This window comes from Perognathus longimembris, chromosome 10, assembly GCF_023159225.1.
Source record: "Perognathus longimembris pacificus isolate PPM17 chromosome 10, ASM2315922v1, whole genome shotgun sequence".
Lineage (NCBI taxonomy): Eukaryota > Metazoa > Chordata > Mammalia > Rodentia > Heteromyidae > Perognathus > Perognathus longimembris.
In genome coordinates this window covers 25,161,132-25,170,885 of record NC_063170.1, presented here as the reverse complement: position 1 = coordinate 25,170,885, position 9,754 = coordinate 25,161,132, and the positions used below count along the sequence as shown (strand labels likewise).

Below are 9,754 nucleotides of genomic sequence, written 5' to 3'. Positions count from 1 at the left end.
CTGGTAGACTGATTTACTTTTCTTCCTATATCTACCCAATAGTGATGTTGCATGGTCATAAGGAAGGTCTAGTTTTAGTCTTTTGAGGAGTCCCCATATTTATATAGTGGCTGCTGTAGTATCTGAGTGTTCATTTTTCCCCATGTCCTCACCAGCACTTGTTTAGTTTTTTGATGGCTGCCATGCTGACTTATGTGAGATGGATTATAAGTACGGTTTTACTTTGTGTTTCCTTTATGGCTAAGTACATTAAATATGGCTGAACATTCCTTTTTGTATCTATTGGCCATTTGCATTTCTTCTTGTGAGGCCTGCCTCTTCAATTTGCTTCTCAATTTGTTATTTGGACTATTGGTTATATTACTGTTTACTTATATGAGTTTTTTGTATATTCTATATATAAATCCTTTGTTGGTTGACTATCTGGTGAATATTTTCTTCCATTCTCTTGGGCCTGCCAGCATGCCTTTGCTTGTGACTGCATCATCTATTTCTGCCTCCTTCTCCTTGGTCCATATCTTTCTCTTATAACAAAACTTGTGGCTGCCTTTAGAATTTACCAAAAGAATCCAGGGCAAGACTTATAGTCAAACTATGAAGAACTATTTTCAAATAAGACAGCACAGTTTTCACAAGCTCCAGGGATTGGTACTGATCCCTTTGAGAGTGATGGTCCTGCCACGACATCTGGTCTGTATATGAGCTTCTGCCAGTTCTAGTCTAGCAGCCAGATCTGCCATGAGGCATATGCCCTGTTCCCACTTCGATCATGGTCAAGCAGGGCGTGGCCAGGATGAGCACTGCTTTTCAACATGACATCATGTTTGTCTGAAGGTAATTCTGCCTCTAAATGCTCTTCACATTCCCTCCTTTCCCCTCTTATTTCTTAGGATCCAGAGCCAATTTGTAATAAGCAAGAGCAGTTTGACCCAGATTAAAAGATACAATTAGTCTGTCTGCTTGGTAAACCTAAAAAAGTACTACTTACACCAAGTTATTGCTTTCTTTCTTTCTTTCTTTTTTTTTTTTTTGACAAAGGGAGACATCCTGACAGAACAATTCTCCCTCCCCACGCCCAACACTGCTCAGAGCCTTGTAATTTACTCCAACCTCTCAAGTGCACAGGCAGGACAGCCCCTTGGAGCCCTAGGGGCAGAGCACCCAGCACTGTGGGGACCAGTGACCCCTGTGCAGAAGAGAAGGGACTGTCAGCGAGGGCCAGAGCCCCTTCCTCTATCTCTCTTGGAGCTGATAAAGCTTTCCTTGGTGGAAAGGAATGCTTCTGTGGCTGCCTGGGATGCAGACCCTTCTGCACTGTAGAAAAAGTCCCTTTGACTCAGGTGGCAGCTGGAACACGAGGACCAGAGAGTGGATCTTCATTTATATTTATTGAGCCCAGGACTAGAACTCTAAAGTTATCTTTCTCAGGGACATTGGCAATCCTGAGTGGCTGGATGCCAATGGGCCCCTCTCTCTGGCCTCGCACTATGTCTGACAAAAGAGTTACTTTGATAGAGTAAAACATAAAGGTTATATTCCTTTTATTTCTAGGACCTAGAACCTGTCCCCAGTGTTCACCCCAGGGGGAGCAGGGCTGTGGGAGACATCACACACAGTGAGTGGCTAGACACCTAGTCCTTGCTTTGGGTCAGGCTGTGGTATTTCCTAACACCCCATGTCTCAGTCCTCTATGTGTAGCTATGACAAGACACACCAGTCTGAGTAAGATAATAAAGATTGGGGTTATGATCACAATCCAGGCTTGTGATTCTGGCTGTACAACCCTGGAATCCTTGTGAGGTTCTTTGGTTGGGTCACAACTTGGCAGGGAAGCTGAAAGGGTGCCAGCCTCATGCAGGAAAGCGAGAATGCCCAGAAGGAAATGAGAGAACAGTCAAGGGTCATGTTAATCTTTATGTTATGATCATGAAATCCTATCTTAAAAATAACTATTGTAAAAAACAAAAAGGCTGGATGCATGGCTCAACAATAGAGCAATTGCCTAGCTCTCAGGATCAATCCAGTCCCATGAGATCCAAACTGCTCCCCAGGGATAGCATCCATCCATTCATGAGTCTGCAGCCTTCCTGAACTAATGACTGCCCAGGAAGCCCTGCCTTATAAAGGTTCCACCACCTTAGCACATCAACCTGGGACCAGAATTCCAGAAGGGGCACCTTTGAAGAGCAACTACACCCAGATCATTGCACCCTAGTTATTTCTTACAACATAGCCTGCTGACAGAATTCAAGGTCTTGTTCTTGCTAGACAGGCTGTCTGTTGCTTGAGCCACACCCTTAGTCCCTTTTTCTTCAGTTGATTTTTAGATAGCCCTGAAGTTGTGCCCAGGTCCAGCCTTACACCTCGATCTTCCTACCTATGCCGCCATCTAGCTAGGATTGCAGTTGCCCTGTTTATTTTTGAGATGGGTATTGGTAAGTGTTTTTTTTTCTTTGTTTTGTTTTGTTTTGTTTTTTCCCCTAGGGCTGATCTGTGAAACATGATCTTCCTGATTCCTGGGTAGCTAGGATTACAGGCATGAGCCACTGGTCCCAACTAAAATATCTGTTGTTTTTAAACCACTCAGGCTGTGGCATAGTAGGCTCAAGGTGTGTTTGTTCCGCACCTGTGGATTCAATTAACTGTTGATCAAAAATATTTTTTTTAAATCCAATGGTAGTAGTCCTTCCTTTAAGCCTACCTATTTTAGATGCTGCAAATGGGAGGATCATGGTTCAAGCCCAGCCTAAACAATAGAAGCCAAACTTCAGATTCTGGATTTTAGTATCTTCCCAGCCTAGTCATAAGCTGTCTGACACTCTTTCAAGATTTTGGGCAGTGACAGAAAGCCACAGCTCCCAGTCAGCTGGGTAGTACTGGAGGGAATCCACAGATACTACAGTGTTGCCAAACTAGGGTGTTAAGGAGTTTAGGTTGCATTTTCAGTCCCTTATCTTTTCAACTTACAATGGGTTGAATCAGGGAATGGAGCCCCATTGTAAGTCAAGCAGTTGCAGTTGCATTGATTGGGCATACAAAATGGTGAGCCAGGGCTGAGGCTGCCCATGTTCCTGAGCTGAAGGTGCTCTTTCCTGTTCATCGCAGCTCATTTTGCTTGCCCTTGGTTCAAGAGCGGAATGGGAAGTGCTCTACTGTTGGCTGGGTATTTACTGTATGGATATATCATACTTGGCCCCTGAGAGGTTATATGAACTGGTCCCATGGTTTCCTATTGGATGAAGGAATCCTTGGGAATGATGAATAAATTTATCACTGAAGGGGTATGCTGAAATAGTCTGAAACAAACAACTTGAAACCTTGTAGGGACCAAAGCGCACATTTATTTCTTGGTCTCATAGTGAGGGTGAGGGGCTTAGGGTTCTGTTTTCAGTGCCTTCATCCCAGGGCCCAAGGTCCTTCCTGACTGATGTTGCTACAGGGGTTGTGGCAGACAGAAAAAGCAAGATACGCATCCTTGGATCTTCCTCCTAGACCTGACTGGTAACCTGTGCTTCATTTCATTGACTGGAATAAGTCACATTACTTTGCCATCCTCAGCAGATGAGAAATGAGAATCCATCCAAGGGAACAAGACAGAGTGTCATATGAAATACATTATCTACTATGCCCTTTTCCCTGGATTGTGTCATATTATCTCTATAACTTATGGGCCCACCAGATGTTTAGTACTTGAGTACTGAGTACCTACTAAATACTAAATACTTAGTAAGTAAATGCCACATAAATACTTAATAAGAACTCAGGGATCATGTGCACTCTTTCTTTGCCACCATTGATCACAACTATAGTAAATATTCAGGCAATTATTTTTTTGTTATCAGTGGACTATAAATGGTCTTGGTAAAGGTATATGGCTATGTGATGTTAAAAGTACTTTAATTAAATTTAAATAAAGTACTGCTTTATTACTGTAACCTAGCACTTAGCTCAGTGCCTGGTGCTGTAACCTAGCACTTAGATCAGTACCTGCTTGCACTGATGATTGGGTGGTCATGAACAGATGAATGAACAAGGAAAGATTCCATGAAGGAATTTACCTATGCCTTTCATTTAATAGCCCAGCTCTGGCTATATGCTGGTCTAGGCTCCAGGGCCAAGTATGAAGAAGCAGGCTACACCACAGCCAACCTGCGTCTTCAGCACTACTAGTCACAGATTCATAGCATGAACTCTCTGCATGCAAGCCCTGAAATGCTGCATTGCCTCACTGAGCTCTAATGCAGGACTTCCAGGCACCCCAACATCAGATGCATCTGAGGGCACATTCCCTCTCCCAGAGTTGAGCATAGCATCTGGTATGTTTGAGAACTTCTAGTGGCATCCCTGGTTCTAGGCCTACATGTTTCACACAGCAGTGTCTCCCCCACAGCCTGCGCCCCAGGGCATTGATTCCTCAGTTAACAAGATGAGAAATTGCTGCATGCTTTCTTGGCATGGCTTTTCCATGCATCTCTGTGAACGCTGGTTTACATTCTAGGATTGAACTAATTTGTTTCCTGTTTGCTCCTGGCTGCAGACTTCAGACAGCTTTGCCTTGCTGCCTGGGTTTGCCGCTTAACCACCTTCCCTCCATTTGCTTTCCCTAGTCAGGGCTAACCACATCTGAGGATGCAAGGATTAGCAGGCTCAGTGTGATGTGACTTGAGCTCAAGCTCTCCTGCTACTGTTGGAGCTAGAGTGAGAGACAGAAGTCTCTGTTGCTGTGTGCTGTCCCCTGCTTACTTGCCTCAGTCCCATATTCCCTTGGTAGATCCGAATTGGCCAGTAGAAAACAGGAATGGGCCATGGCTCCTCTAGGATGTTATAGATACTCTAATATAATTGGCTGTCACCAAGGAATAGGTTAGCCTATAGGCAAGGGGAGAAATGTCGTTTTTAATGCCATAAACACAGCAAATTAGCTACAAGAGTAGCTTGGATGGAGAAGGAAGATCCATTTTCTTCTCTTTGACCTGGTTTTTTTTTTTTTTTTTTTTTTGGCCAGAGGAATATCCCTGGGAGTGAGGGCCCTGGATGTGATGGAAATTGTTTTGAAGGAATGTGGAGTTTAGAATTGGGTTAGTTAAAAATTTGCTTACAGCTGCGTGCCAGTGACTCACACATGTAATCTGAGCTACTCAGGAGGCTGGAATCTGAGGATAGTGGTTCAAAGCCAGCCCAAATGGGAAAGTCCCTGAGACTCGCATCTCCAACTAACTACTAAAAACCAAAACAAAAAAGCTGGGAGTGGAGCTGTGGCTCATGTGGCAGAACACTAGTCTTGATCTACAAAGCTCAGGGGCAGCACCTAAGCCTTGAATTTAAGACCCAACACTGGCATATACACAAAAATTGCTTATAAACCAAGAAAATTTGCTTATAAAATAGATGGGGTGGGACGATGGTCTGAGTGGTCCCCAGGAGTAGATCTTAGCAGGCTAAGATCTGAGGATTCTTGGTCAAAGCCAGCCTGGACAGAAAAGTCTGTGAGACACTTATCTTTTTTTTTTTTTTTTTGGCCAGTCCTGGGCCTTGGACTCAGGGCCTGAGCACTGTCCCTGGCTTCTTCCCGCTCAAGGCTAGCACTCTGCCTCTTGAGCCACAGCGCCACTTCTGGCCGTTTTCTGTATATGTGGTGCTGGGGAATCGAACCTAGGGCCTCGTGTATCCGAGGCAGGCGCTCTTACCACTAGGCTATATCCCCAGCCCCTGTGAGACACTTATCTTGAGCTTTTAAGCAAAAAACTGGAATGAGAGCTGTGATTCAAGTAGTAGAGAACCAGCCTTGAGCAAAAAAACTAAAGGCCCAGGCCCCGGTACAAACCCCAGTACAAATAAACCAAAACAATGTAGTTTTGAAATTTTCATTTTTCTTATCTTTATTCTTTGTCCATATGTAGGGTTCCTCCTCGGGGGCAGGCCTAGCCCTAGACAGCCCTTCTGCTCTGCTCTGTCCTGAGATGGGCTCTTTGCATCCCCTTCCCCTTAGAACCCTCCATCCCTCTGCATCTCGCTGATGCTCTCCATGCCTGCATCACCAGGGTACGTGTATGAAGAAGGGGCCCCAGGAGCTCATTAGTTATGAAACCAGAAGAGGAGTTGCTCATCGAGCTGCTTTGCTCTGCTCTCTGATTGGGCTCAGTTCAAGACTGCATGTGAGAAAGAGAATTGGAGAATTGGGAATGAGAACCCCATTTTTGTTCCACTGCAGCTAGGCCTCTGTGTGGCCAAGGGTTCCTTCCACAATACACTGTCTGGTATTGTGAGCATGCACACATGCACGCATACACACACTCACATATGCTTATGTTTTCTGTGCAAAGAGGCTGAGATTTGTGAAGTCTGTCAATAGGTGCCAAATAGAAGTTAGCTGTCCAATCTGATTCTTAAGAGTTAGGAGATTGGAGGCAGAAATTAATCTCAAAATCAGAGGACACATTGTTTTATTTTTATTCTTTTGATTCCAGTCCTGGGGCTAGAACTCAGTGCCTGAGTCCCTGAGATTCTTTTTCTCATGGCTTGTGTGTGTGTGTGTGTGTGTGTGTGTGTGTGTGTGTGTGCATGAGTGTGTGTGTGTGTACTGGAAATTGAACTCAGGGTCTTGTGTTCTTATGTCTGACGCTCTACCACCACTGGAGCCATGCCTCCAATTATGGCTTTTTGTTGATTAATTGGAGAGAAGATTATTTTGGATTTGTCTTCTCAGGCTGGCTTTCAACTACAATCCTCATATCCCTGTTTCCTGAGTAGTCAGAATTATAGGTATAAGGCCTTGACAGAGGCCTCTTGAAGAACATAGATATTCTACAACCAGGCTCATCTCAGGGTCTTAAGTAGATGAAAAGGGGCAGAGGGACCCTACTGACACCTGTGCTACAATAAATCTACCTATACAGTGAAATGGTCAAGGCATACTCAGGAGACTACACGCTTTTCTTAGAGTCACAGACAAATATCTGAGGAGTAGAAGTGCAGGGAATCACTGTAGTTTGTGAAAAGTGGCATGTGTGTATGCGTTTGTATGCATATGCATATGTGTAAGTGTGCGTGTGTGTAGGTACATATTTGTTTGTGTATGTGCATGTGTGTATGTGTGTATGTGTGTGTGTGTCTTCATGGTAATTGCTATTACTACTTCCCTGACTTTCTAGACTGTGGACTCCTTCCAGCTGGCACTGAGCCACTGCCTCTCTATGCAGAGCTGTCTGGCCAACAGTCATGTGTTTGAGAGAACATCACTGTCAGCAATGTCTCATCCCTGTGGCTCATGCTAATAATGAGGGAAATGAAGTTTCCCAAGTGTCATAATGTGTTAGCAACATGACTAGGGGGAGCTTTCAGAGATAGAGCTTGGGGCATCATTATTCTAATGGCTATAGACTCTCACCTGGTGCTCACATGTTTAAAATCTCTTTATGAATGGCTATATTTGTTCAGACATCCGTCTTAAATTGTCTGACCTGGAATAGATGGAGCAGTAGAGGCAACTACAAAGAGGGATGGATAAAAGCTTTTCTGAGCCCTACCTGGTGTTAGGACCTTTGTTAAGGTTCTCTTAAAATCACCATAATGATCCCTTGGGTGGGCATTGGTAGAATCTTCACCTTACAGATTGGAAATAGAGACTCAGAGAGTCTAGGTAACTTGACTAAGGGCATCCAGGTTAATGCAGAATTCGAACACAGATCCAGCTAGCTCCAGGCCCCTGAAGTCTTTGGTGCCAGTTGCTGAAGACAACAGGAGTTGTTATTACAAGTGCCTGTGACAGAAATGGGATGAAACATTTTGCCCTGTGGCAGAGGAAATCACCTGGAGCAATCAAGTTGTAAAGAGAAAAATGTTTACTCTGGAACATAGTTCTGGAGGTTCTGGAACATAGTCATTTGGCTCTGTGGCTTTGGGCCTAAGAAGAGGCAGCACATCATGGTAGAAAGGTTTGGGTTACAGTCGGGAACTACATGAGAAGCTGAGGAAGGGCAGGAGCTTCCGATCCCCTTCAAGGCCGCTCCTCCAATGCCCTAAAGACTACTGAGTAGGTTCAGCCTCTCAAGGGTTCTACTACCTCCTAGTAGCACCATCTGGGGAATATGCCTTTACTACACAGATATCTGAGGGACATTCGAGTTCCTAAGTAGAGTAGCTAAGGCTCTCCAACCATGATGGAACATTCTCTTAACAGCTTGGTAGAATGTGGCTAATGTTTGGCCCCTCTAATAAAGTTTTGCAGAAAAAATAGTATCAGTAGAGTTTGTCTGTCTGTCTCCCTATCTTCTAACTACAGTTATGTACTGATCTGTCTATTTTCTGAGGAATTGGCTCAGATGATTTTGGAAGTTCAGAGGTAATACATTCTGCTCTCTGAAAGCTGGAGATTAGGAAAGTCACTGTAGTAGAATTCAGTATAGCCTTAATTCCTGAGAAACAGAGTAATGGGGGAGGGGACATGAAGTGGCCCAGGGTATAAACTCCTGTGTGGGTTGGAAAGCCTATGAATTGGACATGTGGACAATGTAGGGCAGAAGCTAGATATCCCAGCTCAAACAGATAGAACAAATCTTCATTTAGTCTTTTCCTTCTATTGGGGACATCAAATGACTAGCTAATGCCCACACCCATTGGAATGGTGACCTTTACTCAGTTTATGTGCTCTAGTAATAGTGGCTTCTTAGCCCTTAGACTAGCCAAACTGACACTTAAATTTTACCATCTCAAGCCCCTACATCCTAAAGAAATAATGTGAGAACCAGATAAAAACATACAGCTAATTAAATAAGAATCTGATCATGCCAGTCCTCTGATCAACTGTGAATAGGTTTTATGGTATGCTACTTTATCACGTGACCACAAACTTAGCTTCAACAACACATCCTGGTCATCAGCCAATTAGGCAGTCAGAGTCTGGTCTTCTGACAATCACAGTGTGGAGAGGCTGCAAAGCTTTCCAAAAGTTCTTGCCTCATCTTCTTTGAGAGGCCAAACTCCTTCTATGGCTGTGTCGGTCCCCCATCTTCAGGAACACCAGTGTGACATCTTCCCGTGTCTGTCTCTGTTGGTAAGGACTCCTTGCGCTGACACTGAACCCCTGAGTTTCTCCCCCAGTCTAGGCCAGAGGACCCTCCATCACATTTGCCAAGTCCTTTTAGCTATGGAAAATAACCTATTCAGCTCTATGAACCAGAGTGTGGACCCAGTGGGAGCCAGTTTTCTACCTATCACAAGTTAGAAAAAATGACCCCCTCTGCACTCAGATGGACCGTTTCTCCAGGACTTGCTCTCTGGTCCAAACCTCCCCCCCCCGGCTCCCCTCTGGGAGGCTTCCTCCTTTGGTTGCTGTGGGTGGGTTCACACGTACTGCTCTCCATGTCTCACTTGCTCTTCTCCCTCATCTCCCCTTCCAGAGGCAACTCATCTTCAAGTTTCAGCTCAGAGAGGCTTGCCCTCACTAAAACCATCCTGAAATTATCCTCTGTAATTGCAGCTGCAGTTGGTAATTAGTGATTGTGTCACAAGTGTGTTAAAGGTGCTGTGGCATAGTTCTGAAACTCACTGACGGTCTTTTCTCCTCTAGTAGCTAATTGTGTGACCGTGGGACCTCCACATGATAGCGTCCAATCTCAATTTCCTTACCAGTGATCTATATTGATTATGTTATAATCTTAATATAAGATTTTAATAATTCTTACCTACAACGTGCTTAGAAGAGTGCTTGTCAGATAATGTACACTGATACATATTATATGTACTTACAGTTTAT

General features: G+C 44.3%; 1 long non-coding RNA gene across 1 annotated transcript; it reads right to left on the bottom strand.

Moving 5' to 3' along the window:
• Positions 1–3,836: 3,836 nt before the first annotated feature.
• LOC125358469 lies at positions 3,837–4,583 on the bottom strand. Its single transcript, XR_007212312.1, has 2 exons — positions 3,969–4,583; positions 3,837–3,936 (listed from the first exon to the last, which is right to left on the bottom strand). It is a non-coding gene; the product is annotated as an uncharacterized LOC125358469 (long non-coding RNA).
• Positions 4,584–9,754: the final 5,171 nt, after the last annotated feature.